Here is a 20,111-nt window from a genome sequence, read left to right on the forward strand (position 1 = left end):
GCCTGAATCAGGGTGCCTGGTCCTGCCTTGCGTGCAGGGGACTGGACTAGAAGACCTCTCGAGGGCCTTTCCAGTCCTACCAGTCTATGTTTCTATGATCATCTCGCTGCTCCACGTTCTGATTCAAGCTCAGCACTCAAACCTGGCCCATTTATCCAGCAGGTGCAAAGAATTGTCACCAAACATCACTAAAAGGAAAAGAGCCTCCGGGGGTCGGAGGGGGGGATCAGTTTCATCCAACTGATATGAAACGGCAGGGTAGCAAAAGGGAGAGTGGGGGTGATTTTCTTTTTTGGAGGTGGCAACAGAACGCTGGGGAGAGGGAGCAGCTCGTGGGACAGCCTGGAACTCCATGGGTCTCTCTAGGTACCAGGGTCTGTCTCCCCACATCCCTCCCGCCAGGTCTTTCATGCCTTTGCAATGCTCACAGCTGACTGCCCTACCTGTGATGCTCCCCCTGGCCGGGTGGAGGGGGCAGCACAGCCTGTCGGCCCCAGTGATGGCTGAATAAAGATGCAAGAAACGACTGCCCAGCAGCATGTCCCGTGAGGTCCTGACCAGGACCCCGCCCCTTTAAGGTCAGATAAGGAAGCTGAGACCAGTGGGAATGTCCTCGATGGTGGGGAAGCACTATCAAAATGCATTTTCTGTCCCCCTAACCCAGGCTGTAATGCAAGCGGTCTGCTCCCTCTTTCACCCGAGGTCAAGCAGCTTCCATGAGCCGAGGGCCAGGGAGTCCTGACTCCGGTCCTGACAGTTCTGGTGGAAGGGGTGTTCATTGCACCTGCCACAGCGGAGAATTCAAGTGGTGCTGGCGGTGGGTTTCCACCAAACTTCTGCCCCCTTCCGTAGCGTGAAGCGGCAAATAATTATCCCCATCCAGCTAACGCAGCACTGACGAGCATCCAGCAGGCTGAACCAGCCTTACCATCGATAGTGGCTGGAGGCCTGGGCAGTGTTATCAGTGTGCACTCGGGGCCGTTCTCCTTTCACTGCAGATTCCAGAGGCTGGGGCCCCTGGTTCAGATCCATGGGCAGGGGCTTCCCAGAAACCAGCGTTTGCTCTGAAACCATCTCGGTAAACTACTTCTACCGCGAAGGGTGTGCTGATGCCAAGGAAACCTCCATCTCTCTTTCCAGGCAGACTGCTGGTGGGAACCAAAGGCTTTGCGTGTGACCGTGATGAGTCCGTGCACAGCACAATAGCTCCAGAAGAGAAACTAAGAAAAGGAGGACTTGCGGCACCTTAGAGACTAACCAATTTATTTGAGCGTGAGCTTTCGTGAGCTAAAGTGAGCTGTAGCTCACGAAAGCTCATGCTCAAATAAATTGGTTCGTCTCTAAGGTGCCACAAGTCCTCCTTTTCCTGTTTGCGAATACAGGCTAACACGGCTGCTACTCTGAAACCTGTCAGAAGAGAAACTAGCTTGTAACAGGTCAGCGCTGGGCTTAGAACGCCAGCCTTCTGCTCCACCCTGGAGAACGCGCCCCCCGAGCGAAGGAGAATCCAGGTTCGCAGGATGAGCATCGGCGCTCAAGCGCTCTGTAGGCTGCAGCCTCTAGGGGGTGGCATGGCCAAAGATGCTTGAGCAGGTCACGTGGCGCCCAGCAGAGTGGCGATGGCAGGGCAGATACAGTCCACGCACTGCACAGCATATAGAGTAGCCGACAGGTCCTAGGAAAGTTGCCCAAACAATTGTGACATCGCCTCAGTGGCAGCTGCCTTTGCTGGCTAACATACCAGTGTGAAAGGCAAGTCCTAGCTCTGAGTGGGGGGAGCCGAGGAAAGGAGCTGCCCTTCGAGAGCAAGCTAACCTATGGTGTGTATGGCCCAGCTGGCAGCCATTTCTGAGGGGGGCTGGGAGCAAAGTCCCGTTCCAGTCCCAGTGCCCTCTCTGACTTTCCCGCCGGCTCCCGCAATCCAGGGCTCTCTCTTTATTTTTGCTGACGTGTCTTTAAGGGCAATTCTGTCTCTGTTTTTAATACTTTTATGAAACTGGAGCCTGGGTTGTAAATGAATCCCGCGTTGTACGGAGAGGAGAGTTGGGTCCTGTGGGATCTGCTTATTGAGAAGGAAATAGAAACAACGGGGTCTTACTGCCGGGAGGGCCTTGTGGGGTTGCTTTAATAAACAGAATATGTCAAGGCTCCCTGTGTCTCCTGGGCTCTGCTTTCTAACCCTCCGGGCGGGGAGTATCTGAGCAGCTGGGGAAGGGATGGCCCTGGCCTGCTACTTGGATGAGACACAAGTGGACTGTTCAGTTTCTTTTGATCTCTGTCCACAGCTCTTATGTGGCACCCATCCCATTGCCCGGGGTATCGGAGCCCCCATTTAGATGATCATGATGGTCCCTTCTGACCTTAAAATCTATGAATCTCCCTAAGAGAGGCCTCTCCTTGTGTGTGGCTCCGGCAGTGAGGTGGGCTGGGATACTCTTGCCAATGGTCCCTAGATTGAATCAGCTGGGGCCAGGGCGTTCTCGGGGGAGACCTCTCAGCCCTGGGATGCGTGGCCTCCTCTGCTCTGACAGCCAAGTCTGGTGAGTGTGCAAGGCCCAGCGACCGTCTCCGGCCCCTGCCCGTGAGGGTTCGCTGTCAGACCGGCCCTCGAGCCTATGTTGGGCGCTGTCTTTATGCCGACAGAGTTGCTGTGTTTTGGGGTCTTGGTGCCATGTACAGCGCCACGGGTGCCTTGCTGCAAACCCTGTTCGCAAGGCCTGAGCTCCAACACTTAGAATGGGCCTGGGTCCCTGATCCTGTGGGGCGCCGAGCTCCTGTCGAAGAAAGTGCAAAGGCAATTGTGCATGGAAGAATCATAGAATCATAGAATATCAGGGTTGGAAGGGACCCCAGAAGGTCATCTAGTCCAACCCCCTGCTCGAAGCAGGACCAATTCCCAGTTAAAGATGCTGGAGGCAGACAGACCCTGGTGTGCTTTTTATCCCAGGCTCTGCTGCCTGTGGTCCCCCACGGGCTGTCCCCGAGCCTCCGATCCTCAGCTGACTTCACCCCAGGGCAGCACCAGCATGGCCCAAGGGAGCCGCTGACGAGTGGGATTACAGTCAAGGCTGGGCAACAGTGGCGTGGCCGCTACTGCCTGGCGGAGTGACCTTGACCAAGTCCCTTAGCCCCTGCCTGCCCCTGTCAGTAACTCCTCCACCAGCCCGGGCACGGGAGGGTTAATTCCTGTTTGAAAGCGCAGTGAGGGGCACCACAGTTACGGCGGGGGTTCTCCTCCCACCCTGGAGCTGCTCCCACCTCCCCTCCCCCGCCAGAGGACGGAGCAGCCTTGGCTGGCTCTTTTCACACACGGGAATTTAATCCGTCCCAGCGCGGCTTGGAATGCCTGGCTCAGCCGCGGCGCCTCCCCTTCCCCACCCCCCCGCTCTGCTGGGATCCTGGAGCTGCTATGCAGGGGAGAGGGCCCCCTCTGGGGGTGGCCAAGGCTGGGAGCCGGAGCCAGGAACCCCGGGGCTGAAGCCCTTAAAGAGCAGGGGCTGCTAGGGTGCTTTCGCCACATGAATCCCATTGAACTGAACGGGAGCTGGGAGGCTAAATCCCAGCCAGAATATATTGTGGTACAGCCCCCCGCACAGAGGGGCGGGGGAACAAGCCCTGGATCCCTGCCCCCGAGCCTGGTGAAGGGAGCGGGGTTGGCTTCTGAGGCCCTTCTGCCTCTGGGCCGCACTCAGCCAGGCCAGGCTGAGTTCGCAGCAGGGCTGGATGTGTGAAGGGGTGGGAGGGGAGCCCGCCAAGGGAAAACTCTTCCTTGGGTGCAGGGAGTGGGGATGGAGGAGGAGCTCTCCCCTCTGGGTAAGTCACCGTGCCTCAGTTTCCCCTTTGGCATAAGAATGGGCAGGCCAATTATCATCCAAGCCCCCAACAGACCCAGCAGCCTCCTTCTACCTGATGGAAAATGGAGGCACAGAGAGGTGAAGGGCCAAGTTTTGCAAAACTGACCCCAATTTCGGGTGCCCAACTTTGGACACCTTGGAGGCCCCGAGCACCCCAGCTCTTCCAGCTTGCAGTTGGGGGCGGAGGCCTCAGCACTGCTGGAGATCCACCCTGGAGGGGTGCTGCGCTAATGAACGCCGTGGGGCGACCCTAGAGAAATAACGGGGTACTCGCTGTCTCGTCCTCGCTGCATCTGTTCCAAACGGCCCTGCTCCGCCCCAGAGGTGGCTGCGGGGCAGGGATGAGTTAAAGGCATTCCTGTACGGGCTAAAAGGCACAATGTAGGCAGAGCAGATACGGTGACCGTGTCCTCCCATCAGCACAGCTGCAAAGACGAGGCACCGTCCCGGGCAGCCAGCTTCAGTAGCCACGGGCAGCCCAGGTAAAGTGGTCTCAGCCACCCCCCGCCCCGCCCCCGCCCCCAGTCCTGTCCCAGCAGCCCCTTCTTGCTGCACCCCAAAAGCAGTGGATCTACAGCCTTTCCCTCTCGAATGGTAGCCCAGCATGTCCCCCATGTCCAGAACGAGCTGGCAGGGGGGATGGGGCCCAGCTCCAGCCAGCAGGCCGGGCACAGCGGCCGGTACATGAGCTGATCGTTAGGTGCCCCGGGGGCTCATGCCTGACCACAGGATGAGGGGCCAGGATGCCTGGGTTCCATTTACAGGGTCGCTGCAGGGCAATGGTGATTTCGCTACGACCCAGCTTCCCTCTCTGCCCGCTTGCCTCGGGGGCAGTGGTGACTGGAATCCCCGACGGCCACCCTGGGGGCCGGGTGTCGCCATCTCTGGGGCTCATCACTACCAGCCCCACACACTGGCCAGAAGGGGGTGCTGGAGAGTGATGCTGACCCTTAGCAAAGACACCCCCCACCCCGACCCCCGGCCCCGCTGCCCTCAGCCTGGGAATTTGAGGCCTGCCGATCGGGGGCAGATATGCTTCATCTGCCTGCCCCATGAATGTATCCCCCTGCATCTGCTTCCCTAGGGAACGCCCCCCCACCCGCCTTGTCTGCCTGCCCCAGGGACCCATACCCCTGCATCTGCCTGTCCCTGGCCACCCGCTACCCCCACATCTGCTTGCTCCTGGCCACCCGCTACCCCCACATCCGCTTGCTCCTGGGAACCCTCCTCCCCCCACCTGCCTCCCCAGATTACCCCCCTTTGTCTGCCTGCCCCAGGGAAACCTCCCGCATCTGCCTGCCCCACGGACCTCCCCCGCCCGCATCTGCCTCCCTAGGGAATCCCCCCCCCATGTCTGCCTGCCCCTGGGAACCCTCCCCACACATCTGACTGCCCCAGGGAACCCTTCCCCCACACCCGCTTGCCCCAGGAACTCTCCCCCCAGCATCTGCCTGCCCCTGGGAACCCTCCCACCTCCATGTCTGCCTGCCCCAAGAAACCCCCTGCCCTTCATCTGCCTGCTCCAGGGACACCCCCCCCCCACACACACACACACATCTGCTTGCCCCAGCACCTTGCTGTCCTGTGACACCAACATTAAGGAAGACTCAATCCCCACAGAAGAGAAACACCCCCCAAGAGAAACATGTAAATGACAAGCCCATGAGAGTGCAGTACAGGGGGGCCCTGACTCTCCCAGCTTAGCTCGCGAGCCCCCTGAATGCAGGGCCGGGGGCACCCCAGCCCCAGCTCCCCCATCCCATTTGCACAGTCAGCAGCGAATTGTTCTGGGACTGACCTGCCCCGAATAAACAAACCAGGGCACGGCCACGATGGGGCTCAGGCAACGCGTCTGGCGAGGGGCATTCGTGCCAGGACCCTGGGGGCTGAAGCGTGCCTGGCCTGGGGCTGGGCCTGGCCCCTCCCTCCAAACTGTGGCTTTCCTGGGCTCTAGGGCAACCTTCTGCCCTATACACCTCCTGGCTAATGGGTTTGCCGTGTGGGCACAGAAAGCGCCTAGACACGCCCCTTAGCGAGGAGCACTGGGCACGTTCAGCTGGTCCTGGTGCCCCTCAGTGTCTCCTCTTGTGCCTGGGGTTGGTGGCCCATGCAGGGCACCAGGGCAGGTGTCACAGAGAGGTCCCTGGCACACAGGGCCCCTTTGCCCCCCTTTAACAAGGGGCTTGATTGCAGGGCTGCACTCACGTGCCCCCTCAGCCCAGACACGACCCCTCGAGGCCTGCCTCTGGCCCCAGCTAGGGGGGCCTCTCTCCCTCCCCTGGCATCCCTCAGGCAGGAGACCCGGGGGCGGGAGGCACGTGCTGGCCCGCGGCCTGGCATGGCCCAGAGCCAGCCGCCCCTCTTATCAGGGCTGCTTGGCAGTGCTTCTTCCTCCCACCTCCACAGGGATGCAAACAAGCCCTTTGTCTGCGGGCAGTCCAGCGGCCTGACTTCCTGGTGGAGGGACAGACCCAGAGCCAGCAACAGAACCCCATTGTTCCCCCTCCGCCTCCACTTTTCACTGCGGGGGGAGCGGGAGACGGCAGCTTGGCAGAGGGGAAGGGAAGGGGGGACGTGCTGGGCCTCGCCCTGCTGAGGAGCTGAGCCTGGCAAATGAATGCACCCCACCGAGCTAGGCACGTGCGTCCCCACAGCGCGGGGTGGGAATGGGACAGCTCTGCGGGGAAAGGGGAGAGCCCAGCCTCAAGGGGAGGGGAGAACGAGACTGGCTGGTTCTCAGTGCCGCCAGCCCGGACCTACCAGCTATGCTGCCTTCCTGCATGCTACCTCCCCAGGCCTCTAATAGGGTGGTCTAGTGGGTAATGCACAGGCTTGGCCATCCAGAGACCAGTATTGTAGTCCCAGCTCAGCTACTAGCTCATCCTGTGACCTTGAGGCAGGTCATGTCCCCTCTCTGTGCCTCAGTTTCCCCAGCCGTACAATGGGGGGTAATGATACTACCCCCCTGCTGGGGAGCTCTTTGAAACTACTGGATGCCAATTGTTATTGTAAAAGAGCAAAGAGGCCCCCATTCCCGCAGGGTGGGTGCTTCTATCTTCCAACCTCTGTCCTGTCTATTTAGAAGAAGCAGCGAGTTTTTAAAATAGCTTCTTGGGGGGGAGGGGGCAGGAGAGGGAGTTCTACCTTGGGAACCCCTTGCAACTGTATGTACAGTTAGGATTAGGGTTTCCAATGTGCAGTACTTTGAATTTCATCTGCCGTTTTGTTGCCCAGTCACCCAGTTTTGTGAGATCCCTTTGTAACTCTTCGCAGTCTGCTTTGGACTTAACTAGCTTGAGTAACTTTGTATCATCTGCAAATTTTGCCACCTCTGTTCATACCCTTTTCCAGATCATTTATTAATATGATGGATAGTACTGAACCCGCTACAGACCCCTGGGGGACTCTGCTATTGACCTCTCTCCATTCTGAAAACTGACCATTTATTCCTACCCTTTGTTTCCTGTCTTTTAACCAGTAACTGATCCATGAGAGCACCTTCCCTCTTATCGCATGACAGCTTACTTTGCTTAAGAGCCTTTGGTGAGGGACCTTGTCAAAGGCTTTCTGAAAGTCCGAGTACACTATATCCACTGGATCACCCTTGCCTGCATGCTTGTTGACCCCCTCAAAGAATTCTAGTAGAGTGGCGAGGCGTGATTTCCCTTTACAAAAGGCATGTTGACTGTTCCCCAACATATCGTGTTATCTATGTGTCTGATCATTCTGTTCTTTACAAGAGTTTCCACCAGTTTTCCTGGTACTGAATTTAGGTTTACTAGTTTGTAATTGCCATGATCACCTCTGGAGTCTTTTTTTTTTTTTAATTGCCATTACATTAGCTAGCCTCCAGACTTCTGGTACAGAGGCTGCTTTAAGTGATATGTTACATACCACAGTGAGTAGGTCTGCTATTTCATATTTGAGTTCCTTCAGAACTCTTGGGTAAATTCCATCTCTCCCTGGTGACTTATTCCTGTTTAATTCATCAGTTTGTTCCCAAACCTCCTCTATAGACACCTCAGTCAGGGACAGTTCCTTAGATTTGTCCCCTAAAAAGAATGGACCAGGAGTGGGAATCTCCCTCACATCCTCTGCAGTGAAGACCAATGCAAAAAATTAATTTAATGGCCTTGTCTTCCTTGACTTCTCCTTTAGCACCTCGATCATCCAGGGGCCCCACAGATTCTTCAGCCGGCTTCCTGCTTCTGGTGTACATTAAAAAAAATTGCTGTCAGTTTTTGTGTCTTTTGGTAACTGCTCTTCAAATTCTTTTCTGGACTGCCTAATTCTATTTTTACACTTGCCAGAGTTTATGCTCCTCTCTGTTTTGCTCAATAGGATTTGACTTCCAATTCTTAAAGGATGCCTCTTTGCCCCAACCACCTCTTTTATTCTGTTGTTTTGCCACAGTGGCATTTTTTCATCCTCTTGTTGCTTTTGTTTATTTGAGGTACACCTTTAGTTGGAGCCTCTAAAATGGTGTTTTTACATAGCTTCCATGCAGTTTGCAGACATTTCACTCTTGTGACTGTACCTTTTAATTTCTGTTTAACTGGCTTCCTCATTTTTGTCTATGTCCCCTTTTTGAAGCTGCTGTGCTCGGTTTCTTTGGTATTTTCCCACCCATGAGGATGTTAAATTTAATGACACTGTGGTTGCTATTACCAAGTGGTTCAGCTGTATTCCCCTCTTGGACAAGATTCTGTGCTCCACTTGGGACTAAATCAAGAATTGCCTCTCCTCTTGTGGGTTCCAGGACCAGCTGCTCCAAGAAGCAGCCATTGGTGGTGTCTAGAAATCTCATTTCTGCATCCCGTCCTGAGGTGACATGTACCCAGTCAATATGGGGAGAGCTGAAATCCTCTAGTGCATTTTCTGTTTTTGTAGCCTCATTAATCTCCTTGATTATTTCACAATCACCATCACCATCCTGGTTAGGTGGTCGGTAGCATATTCCTACTGCTATATTCTTATTATTCAAGCATGGAATTTCTATCCAGAGCGATTCTATGGCACCGTTTGATTCATTTCAGATTTTTACTATATTTGACTCTCTGCTTTCTTTCACACGTAGCACCACTCCCCCACCAGCACGACCTGCTCTGTCATTCCTCTATATTTTGTACCGTTGTTGTTTTACAGACGTTATTCTACCTCTATATTTGGCACTGGTGCGACCGCGGCTGGAATCCTGGGTCCAGTTCTTGTGCCCACAATTCAAGAAGGATGGTGATAAATTGGAGAGGGGTCAGAGAAGAGCCACAAGCTTGATTAAAGGATTAGAAAACCTGCCTTAGGGTGATAGACGCAAGGAGCTCAGTCTATTTAGCTGAACAAAGACAGGGTTAAAGGGTGACTTGACCACCGTCTATAATACCTACACAGGGAATAAATATTTAACAACGGGCTCTTCAGTCTACCAGAGAAAGGTCTGACACGACCCAATGGCTGGATGTTGAAGCTAGAAGCATTCAGACTGGAAATAAAGTGTAAATTTTTAACAGTGAGAGTGAGTAACCACTGGAACAATTTACCGAGGGCCGTGGTGGAGTCTCCATCACGGGTGACTTTTAACTCAAGGGTGGCTGGTTTTCTAAAAGCTCTGCTGACGAATTATTTTGGGGACGTTCTCTTTCCCCTGTCCCACTGGCCGTATTCTGCTAGCAGCTAATGGAGGTTCTCCATCAGCTCAAGTGGCTGGAGTCTGGGTTTTGTAGCAGCAGGATTGATGCCAGAAGTTGCTCCGGAGCTCTTAGAGACGACAGCCACCATGATGGGGTGGGTGTCGATGGGTGTGTTACAATACTGAACTCACCTGGCTGGGTCCGTGGCCCCTCTGACTGGCCCTGGCCTGGAACACAGTGGTACCCTGCCTAGGAAGCCTCTCAGGCTGCGGATCTCTGGCGCTGGGATGCATTCGGCCTGTGTGATCCCCGAATCCCTCAGGGCCAATGTAATGTGCAGAGGCCAGGCTGGGGGTCCCACAAACTACGGTGATGGGTGGCAGTATAAGCATCCTACGGTAGGCAAGAGGAGTCACGCTGTAAGGAATTCGGACCCTTATTTCTCCACCAAAGGACGCCAAGGAGGGGAGGTTGGAGTCCCCAGGGCCCAGTCTCATGGAAAGTCCCAGCAGGCTCCGGCAGTTGGGGGGCTGCTGAGAGAGCCCCCTCAGCCACAGCAGCAGCAGGTGATGGCAGAGCTCCAGCAGCCAGGGTCCTCTGTGCTCTGCAGCCGAGCGGGTCTGCCCGTGGGCGAGCTCCACACCCGCTTTCCTGCCTGAGCGCGGCCCCCCCCCGGGCGCCTCGGCCTCTCCCAGAGCCGCCCCTGCCTAGCCCAGTCACAGGCTGCGCTAATCCACCGTGGGGCACAGTGCGTCAGGCGGACGCACATGGCTGGGTGCCAGTGGGCCCTGGGAGAGTAGTGCCAGGACGTGTGTGTGAGTGTGTGTGTGGGGGGGGTATCTGAAGCCCCTTTTGGGTACGGGGGTTGCTGTGCTGAGCCCAGTGCCCCTCCGATGCCCAGGCGGGCAGGCCCATGCAGGGCACAGAGCACGGGGCCAGCGCTGATCTATCCCGGGCACTCCCAGCGGGCCAGAGAGCAGAAGTGAATTCTGGGTAACAGCTTGGAATCCAGCACCTCCCACTGGACCCAGTTTCCAACCCCTAAGGCAAAGGGTGGGGCGGGTCCTGGCTCAGGGCTGGTGCCCCACGCCTGGCCTCACCCACCTCTGGCTCTGGGGCTAGCTCTTCTGTGGCCCATGGCTCAGCGACGGCCCATATAGCAGGGACCTCATGCCCGCCTGGCCCCTGTCCCAGCAAGGCTCAGAGACTCAGCCCCAGCCCCAAGGCACAGCGAAGGCCCCAGCAAGGGCAGTGCTGGGAAATAGCAGCCGTGGAGCAGACAGAACTAGGTAGAGCTGTCATGTCATCTGTGCTCTGGGCTCATCCCCGCAAAATGCTCAGCCACCCCTGGGGCGTCCGGCTCTGTCAGCTCCCGGAGATGTGAGCGCACAGCACCCTGGAAAATTCAGCCCCTGCGTGCCTAAAGCTGAGTGCCCACAAACTGAGGTGCCTGCAATGACAGGTTATTTGGGAGAGCATGGTCTTGTCATTGTCTGTGCCTCAGTTTCCCCATCTGGTAGGTGGTGATGGCAGCAGCATCTCCCTGCCTGCCAGTGAGTGGGAGCTGTCACGAGGTGGGGTGGCCTGGGTGCTTCGCACTCTGGGATCCTCACATGGACGACGTTGCCGCTCTGGCCTGTTTTCACAGACCATGTGAGCAACAGATAAAGGGACAGAGAGTCCCCTCCCCCAAGTCTCCCCCCGCTGCTTGGGAACCCCGCTATCTCAGCAGAGCCATATGAGAAACAAACACCTTGGCCTGTCCCTTCCCCAGCACCTCCCTCGAGCTGGGGAGCCCATGGTCACCAGGATGTGGCAGGTCTGAGGGAGAGCCTGTCCGACACGAGACGTGGAGCCCGCTGGGTACCCGAGCTGCCCGCAGATGGTCTGGCTGGCATGGCCTGGCTTTGAGGATAGTGCTGCAGCTGAGCAGTGAGTCAGGAGTGAATAATAATGATGAGCATTGATCCCTGTAGGGACTTTCACAGGCCTCAGGATGCCTGGGTTCTATTCCTGGTCTAGTCACGTTCCCCTCTCTAGGCCAGATTTTCCCCTCCCATCCTTTGCAGATTATAGGATCTTCAGAACTGGCTCATAATGTGCACGTACAGCGCCTGGCGCAATGGGGCTCTGAGGCACACTGCCTGGAGTGGCTCACAACTGTGAGTGCCGACCTCAGGGCAGGCTGTCAGAACACAGGGCAGACGCCCCCAAGCTGGCGGTGTGCTCTCTAATTAGATTTCACCGAGCCAGTAACAAATGTGAACTCCCGGACCACTGTAAAAAGTCTTACCATGGAGTTATAGTCAGGCCCCTCAGACAACTAGATTTAGTGATAAATGGTCAATTAAACCAAAAATCACACCCCATCAGGTTGCTCCCAGTCCCAAGAGACCAGTCACTGACCTCAGATCCTGCACCAAAGACAATGCTGGCAGCCAATTCCGCTAAGAAAAGGAAATGGGAGTTATTGAGAAGTTAAAATATATGCGCAGGTGAGCCACAGTCTGTAACTCCAAAGAGTGGCAGTCATGTACAGGGGCAGGGGAACACTGTTTATAGTGGGAGTGCTGAGAGCTATTGAATCAAACTGGAAACCCTGGATATGATGGAAACCACTTCAAGCTGGGGGGTGCAATAGCACCCCCTAGTTCCAGCACCTGTGGATAAATTGCTACTTTCCCAAACGTCTTTTCAGGGTACCCAAATTGTCTCTGGGGCTCTCCACTTTGCATCTGATACATTTCCCTGTAAGAGTCCAAACAGGATCTTTCCCCGAATCCATATGTATATCTTCGGCTCACAGGAAACACGTGGACAGGGGGTCACTACCCCTGCTGGCTTTTCCTTTCATGATGGAGAGTGAGGAACCCATTTTGAGTCTTAGAAAATTGCTCATTTCAAAGCAAGTGGTTATTGCGTGTGATGATCAGAGGTCAGTTACAGTTCTTCATTTGCATTCCGCATTTGCATTCGTTCCCCTTTGATGGGTTATTTAGTTACAGGAGCAGGCAGAATGTAAATGTTTGCTCCTCCATTATACCAGGATACAGATAAGTGAAAACAATGCAGGCAACGTTCCATTAGTTTTCATGAAGTTAAGAAACATAAGAACGGCCAGACTGGGTCAGACCGAAGCTCCTAGCCCAGCATCCTGTCTTCCAGCAGTGGCCAATGCCAGGTGCCCCAGAGGGAATGAACAGAACAGGGAATCGTCAAGTATTAGGAAAAACTTTTTCACTAGGAGGGTGGCGAAACACTGGAATGCGTTTCCTAGGGAGGTGGTGGAATCTCCTTCCTTAGAGGTTTTTAAGATCAGGCTTGATAAAGCCCTGGCTGGGATGATTTAGTTGGGGGATTGGTCCTGCTTTGAGCAGGGGGTTGGACTAGATGACCTCCTAAGGTCCCTTCCAACCCTGGTATTCTATGATTTTAAGTGATCCATCCCCTGTCACCTATTCCCAGCTTCTGGCAAACAGAGGCTAGGGACACCATCCCTGCCCATCCTGGCTAATAGCCATTGATGGATCTGTCTTCCATGAACTTCTCAAATTCTTTTTTGAACCCTGTTATAGTCTTGGCCTTCACAACATCCTCTGGCAAGGAGTTCCACAGGTTGACTGTGCGTTGTGTGAAAAAAAATACTTCCTTTTGTTTGTTTTAAATCTGCCACCTATTAATTTCATTTGGTGGCCCTTAGTTTTTGTGTTATGAGAAGGAGTAAATAACACTTCCTTATTTACTTTCTCCACACCAGTCATGATTTAATAGACCTCTATCGTACCTCCCTTAGTCATCTTTTTTCCAAGCTGAAAAGTCCCAGTCTTTTTAATCTCTCCTCATACGGAAGCCGTTCCATACCCCTAATCATTTGTGTTGTCCTTTTCCGAACCTTTTCCAAGTCCAGTATAGCTTTTTTGAGATGGGGCGAGCACATCTGCACACAGTATTCAAGAGGTGGGTGTACCATGGATTTATATAGAGGCGCTGTGATGTTTCCAGCCTGTTTATATATGATTTCTCAGAGGGACGCCGGGGGAGAAGCCAGGCCCGTGTGACCAGCCCGTGTTCCAGGGGCTGTCGTGTGGGAATGACTGGTCTAGCAGCTATGACCCGTGAATCAGGAGATCTGTGTTGTAGGCCTGGCATTTCCCCCTGAGTTCCTGCATGGCCCAGGGCAAGTCATGCCAGCGCTGTGCCTCAGTTTACCCTTCCATACTTGTGACGAAGTGGGACTGTTCTTAATGTTTCCTCTGAATAGTGTGGGGGTGCCTCAGTTTCCCCTAGGCAGTTAAGTATCTAGGTGGTGGGGTAAGGGTGTATGATCATTGCAGTGCCCTAGAGGGCATGTGTGTGCAGGAGTCTGGACACAGAGAATGGCCCACACCCTGTTTCCTGGCAACTGATGGCCTGGGCCCTTCCCCCCCTGCAAGGTGAGAGCTGAAGGGTTGGAGAACAAAGGAATCAGGTGACCTCCTGGCCCGGGAAAGGAACAAAGCCCAGAGGAGGAGGGGCTGGAGGGGTTTTCAGTTTGGGGCTGGCTGGGACATGGAGTGAAGTGCAGACGTGGTTGTCTGGCTCACTGCCCCCCAGAATGGACCCAGCTGAGGGGTCCCGTTCTCTGCACCTGCAAGCTCTGTTTTAGACCATGTTCCTGTAGTCTAATAAACCTTCTGTTTTACTGGCTGGCTGAGAGTCACGTCTGACTGCGAAGTTGGGGTGCAGGACCCTCTGGCTTCCCCAGGAGCCCCGCCTGAGCGGACTCGCTGTGGGAAGCGCACGGAGAGGCAGAGGATGCTGAATGCTCCGAGGTCAGACCCAGGAAGGTGGAAGCTGTGTGAGCTGTGTGTCCTGAAGACAGTCTGCTCACAGAAAGGCGACTACCCCAGAGTCCTGACTGACTTCATGGGGAGCAGTTCCAGAGCATCGCCCAGGGACTCCGTGACAACTGGTGGCAGCGGTGGGATGTACTGCACCCCGTGGATGGCGCTTCCTGCAGTAAGTGACTGGGGAGCAGTAACACGAAGGGGGATTGCCGAGGACCAGGCCTGCTGAAGGCTCAGAAAGGAGCGGTTTCGGGGGGCGGTTAACCCCTGGGAGTGTGTGACCAGCGAGAAGGACTGTGCAGTAATGGGGTCCCCCTGGGGACTGCAGTGAGCAGTCTCAGGGGCGGAGGAGTCTGCAGCTCGACCCTGGCAAAGAGGTGGTGAGCTCGAGAAGGGCTGGCACACTAGGGGTTCTCCCTGGAAACCGTGGGGAGCTGAGAACACATGGGCCTGTGAGTCCACAACAACTTGGGAGGAGCGGAGTGATGGCCTGTCACTGTCTCCTTAAGAAGGACATTGTCACCCTGTGCAAAAAGAGAGGGTTGAGCGTTGGAAAGTTCACCAAAGCAGAGTTAATCGTGCAGCTGGAGGAGGATGACCGCTCTAAGGAACATATTCCTGACCCCAACTGGGGCTATAGCAGGATCTGGGAGCAGCTGAAGCAGGAGCCAGGCATCGCCAAGACTCCTGTCCCCGACCAGACGAGGGTCTTCACGATCGGGTTCCCCATCGGGGGATCAAGACGGACGGGATTGGAGCTGAGTCTGAGAGAGCAAGAGGACCGTGGGAGACAGCGAGAGCCCGAGAAAGAGCTGCAGAAGCAGCAGCAGCAGGAACTGGCGGAGGTGGAGCGGAGAGGCCTAGGGGACCTCCCCGGGGTGAGTGGGGATAGATCCCGGGGGGCCAGTTCCGCAGGGAACCTCGAGACTAAATTGCTGCCCCTGGTTAAGGAGGGGGGGGTGTGGATGCCCACCTCACTGCCTTTGAGCAGGCTGGCGATTTGAACCAAGGGGACCCTGCGGAAAAGCCCCGGTGTCTAGCTCCCTTGCTGGGTCCCAAGGCCACAGACTCCGTCAGCCAGATGGTTGGGGATGTGGACAGGCTCCCACTCCTGACCCCAACCTATATGTCTGTGTGGAGTTTCCTGGGGCCAGGCCCCCCGGACCTCCAGTGGGAGCAGAAGGTGATGGTCAATGGGGAGACATTCTTGGGGTGGCCAAAGGGCATGGGCTGCAGAAACCTTCCCACATGCGGCCTGCGAGTGCTATCGACCACCCCTGACCTAAGGGAGGGCGTGAAACTGGAAGGGCCTGGTGTAACTCCTACCAAGGAATGGGAGAGATGCTGGGGCATCCATGGGAACGTTGGTGGCTTCGAACTTCCCCAGGTCACCGGCTAAAGTGACCCCGCTCAGTTCGATCTCGAAGGGGGGAGAGATGTGACGAAGTGGGACTGTTCTTAATGTTTCCTCTGAATAGTGTGGGGGTGCCTCAGTTTCCCCTAGGCAGTTAAGTATCTAGGTGGTGGGGTAAGGGTGTATGATCATTGCAGTGCCCTAGAGGGCATGTGTGTGCAGGAGTCTGGACACAGAGAATGGCCCACACCCTGTTTCCTGGCAACTGATGGCCTGGGCCCTTCCCCCCCTGCAAGGTGAGAGCTGAAGGGTTGGAGAACAAAGGAATCAGGTGACCTCCTGGCCCGGGAAAGGAACAAAGCCCAGAGGAGGAGGGGCTGGAGGGGTTTTCAGTTTGGGGCTGGCTGGGACATGGAGTGAAGTGCAGACGTGGTTGTCTGGCTCACTGCCCCCCAGAATGGACCCAGCTGAGGGGTCCCGTTCTCTGCACCTGCAAGCTCTGTTTTAGACCATGTTCCTGTAGTCTAATAAACCTTCTGTTTTACTGGCTGGCTGAGAGTCACGTCTGACTGCGAAGTTGGGGTGCAGGACCCTCTGGCTTCCCCAGGAGCCCCGCCTGAGCGGACTCGCTGTGGGAAGCGCACGGAGAGGCAGAGGATGCTGAATGCTCCGAGGTCAGACCCAGGAAGGTGGAAGCTGTGTGAGCTGTGTGTCCTGAAGACAGTCTGCTCACAGAAAGGCGACTACCCCAGAGTCCTGACTGACTTCATGGGGAGCGGTTCCAGAGCATCGCCCAGGGACTCCGTGACAATACTATGGGGGTAATAACACCCACCTCGTGGACAGGGAGGTTTGTAAAGCCCTTAGGGCTCCTGTGAGGGATGGCACTGTAGATGAGGAAAGTTTTATCCTCTACGTTCCAGGAGAAGTGGTTCTTCCCGCTGAGCAGCGAGTGGCAGCCGGCCTGTGTATTAACAGCATTATGGTGGCAAGGGTTGGGGAGAGCGAGGCATGGCCCGGGGCCACGCCGTGCAGGAGACGACTTGGCTGCTGGAGGAGATAAAGGCTTGAGAAGAGAGCCCGCCTCCCCCGGCCCCGGGGACTGGGCTATGCAACTGTGTGAGCAGCACCAGGCATCCAAGGTTTGGCAGTGCCTGGCGTTACTCCGGAACGGCGATTCCTCAACAATGCCGGGGAGACATAACACCCAGCAGGTGAACTCTGAGCATATGGGGTGTCTGCCAGCCTGGAGCTGATGGACAGTCAGACAGACACATTATCTCAACTACTGGCCCCAGAGCCATCAGTTTTGTAGGGGCTGCAAGCCTGCAAGAGACCCCCCCACTGATCCCCCCAGTGGCGTGACAGCAGCCATTTGCCAGTGACCACTTGGCGCTGGACAGGAGGTGCACTCACATTCCCGGCGCTGGGAGCTGCCAGCTGCAGAGCGTGAAATCAGCCGGGAAAGGAATGCTGGGTCTGGCCCGTCACTCCTTAGCGAATTCCCTCTCCCCATTCCCGGTGGGGGCTGTGTCCTGTGGAATAAGCCCCAGCCCTCTTGCACCCTCCCCCTCCAGCTTCCCCTTCTCCCTGATTCACCACACCTTTGCTCCCCGCCTTGCCCACCCCGTGTGAGGCCGGGCTCAGGGCTCAGTGTGTGGGTGGGCACTGGGGGCATGGGCCGGAGAGGCCAGTGGGTTTCCAGCAGCGGACCAGAGGGGTGGGAGCCCCCAGGGAAGTCTGGTGGGGCTGTCAGGTGGGGCTATGGCTTGAGCCGCGTCCACATTGCCCAAGGCCAGGGCCTGGCCCCATGTCTCAGTGGGACTTGGGCGCTGACCCTCCTCCCGCATGGGTCCTAGGACCCGGCTCCTGAGTGCTGGCTGACCCGAGTCAGGCTGATGTGGTTGTGGAAAGAAGCGGGGCTTGGGATCAAACCGGAGTCAGAGCTGAGGCTTAGTGTGCTGTGTAGACGTATCCGCAGGGTGCTCGGTGCATGCTGCCAAGCTGCCCAGGGCTATGGCCCTGGCTGTCCCGTTTGTTAGTACTTCAAAGCTGGCAGCCCCCAGTTCGGGCAGGGGCCAACGGGGGCTCAGCCCATTCCCAGGGAGTTGGAAGAGCTGTGCCCCATTTGGGCTGGGGGGTGAGGGGGAATCCTGCATGAGGCCTGTCTCTGGGCTGCAGCAGCCATGTGGCTCCTGTTCCCATGCCCATGGCCCTTCCCGGCAGAGGGGGCAGCGGAAGGGTGCACCCTGGGGGGAAGTGGCTTTGGCTGAGGCCTTCCCATTCTGCTGGGTGTCCGCCAAGGCCCCTGCAGAGGATCCAGCCAGGCAGCGAGGACAATGGGCATTTGAGCAGGGCCAGGGATGCCGCGGGACAGAGATGCCTCTGTTCAGCCAGCAAGTCCCTGCCAGGCCGGGTCACACCAGGCTGGGCAGGGCACTTAGAGCAGGCGTTTACTACCCCTGGAATGGCAGGGATGGGCTGTCAACAGCCCGGGGGGGAGGGGGCACGAAGGGAAGGGAGTGCAGGGCTGTCTGGGCCAGGAAGGGACGGGGGTGTGTGTGCAGGGGTGTCTGGGAAGAGACGGGGATATGTGTGCAGGGGTGTCTGGGCTGGGAAGGGCTGGGTGTGTGTGTGTGTGCAGGGGTGTCTGGGCCGGGGTGTGTGTGTGTGCAGGGATGTCTGGGAAGGGATGGGGATGTGTGTGCAGGGGTGTCTGGGATGGGAAGGGACAGGGTGTGTGTGTGTGCAGGGATGTCTGGGCCGGGAAGGGATGGGGCATCTGAGCCCCAGTCTGAGTCAGGACTCGAACTCGCCCCGCTCGCTCCCAGTCCTTGCCTGCCTTCCACCCCTTGCTGTCCTTCAGCCCCACAGGAAGGCGCTGAGCTTTGGGATCCATCCCACAGCCCAGCCCACAGGGCTCCTCGTGGGCGGGAGGTTCGCCCTTCCCTAGGGGAAATGTCCATGGTGGTGTGGATGAGGCTTTGCGCCCTGCCCAATGCCGCCTGGGCCCAGCCCTGCAGGGAGTCCTGCTCTCAGCCCTGTGTAATGGGGAAATGAGACAGGAACCTGGAAATGGAGAAATGACTGGCCCAGAGGAGCTGTGGCAGGCCAACACTGCAAGCAAACCAGGCCAAACCCCTGTCTCTCCCCTGAAGTGGAAGCCATCCTAGTGCAGTGGCCCAGCTGTGTGCACGGGGGCTTGGCTCTGCACCAGGGAGCGATGCTGGAAGGGGCCGCCGGAGTCAGCTAGAAGGAATTTAATGAGGCTGCTCAAAATGCTACAGGCAGGCATCTTCTGGACCGAAAAAGGATGGTTTTGTTCAAAGCAGGAAAATGTCAAATCCCAAGAGAAGTGTGTTTTCCCAAGGGAACTGCTAACCCCGGTGGCGTTTTGCTTCCGTTCGTGTCACTCGGAAACGGGAACGGTAGTTCAGGTCCAGCTCCCGTCTGCGGGAACCAAACGTTGTGAACCAAAATATAAAAAGTCACTTTGAAATGTCTCAGGGGAAAAGATTGGCTTCCAGACTGGACGGAGAAGTGACTCCCCTGCTCGTCTGGACTCAGGCGCCGGTATCATGCATGGAGCCACCCCCGAGGCAAAACCCGCCTTGACCTCCCCACGTTCTCGCTGCCGCTGGTGTAACCCCGCTCCGCTCCCCGGAAGCCCGTTTCCAGCTGCTTTACCAGGCCCGTCTCCACAGCGGAAATCCCTCCACCTCTCAGCTCTGCGGTCACAGCCAGGCTAGCAGAGGACACAAGGGCCGCAGCTGGTGCTTATCTGAGCAGAGTCCGAGGCCGTAATGACCACGCTTGGGCTGCTGGAGTGTGGAGACCACTTCCCATCACACTGACCACTATGGTCTCTCTCTAGCTGCGCTCCCAGCTGTTGCCTCGTCTTATGCTTAGCCCAGATCCTCAAACGTCAGCGACGTTGCTCAGGCGAAGAAGAAAGCCATTGCCAAGCTCGTTTCCAGGTTCCAGCACCCGCAACAGATGAAGCCTGCTGCTGGTGGGTGGATTTCAGTGGAAGTTAGGAGCCGAAATACCTTTGAGAATCTGGGTGTGAGCTCTATCAGGCAGGGACAGGCAGTGTTCTCTGTTTGTACAGCTCCTAGCACAGTGGGGGCTTGGTTGGCGCTCCTAAGCACTGTAGTAATGCAGATAAATAGCAGGGATGAGATAGCCAACGGTGTTGTCTACACTAGTGCTCCCACTTTTGCTGTCCCAGTGGAGGAAAGGCCTGTGGGCAGAATTTGGCCTCATGAGCATCTGAATAGAGAAGACTTCAGGCATCTGCCCAGGAGGGCAGTGACAGAACAGAATGCTTTCCCATTTGATTTGGTTGCTCGGAGACATGGGGAGTATGTCTACATGGCAAGTAGAAACCCCCAGCACTGAGCCTCAGAGCCCGAGTCTAAGAGTCAGGCTCATGAGACCGCACTAAAAA

Source organism: Caretta caretta, chromosome 1 (assembly GCF_965140235.1).
Source record: "Caretta caretta isolate rCarCar2 chromosome 1, rCarCar1.hap1, whole genome shotgun sequence".
In the NCBI taxonomy this organism is placed as follows: Eukaryota; Metazoa; Chordata; order Testudines; family Cheloniidae; genus Caretta; species Caretta caretta.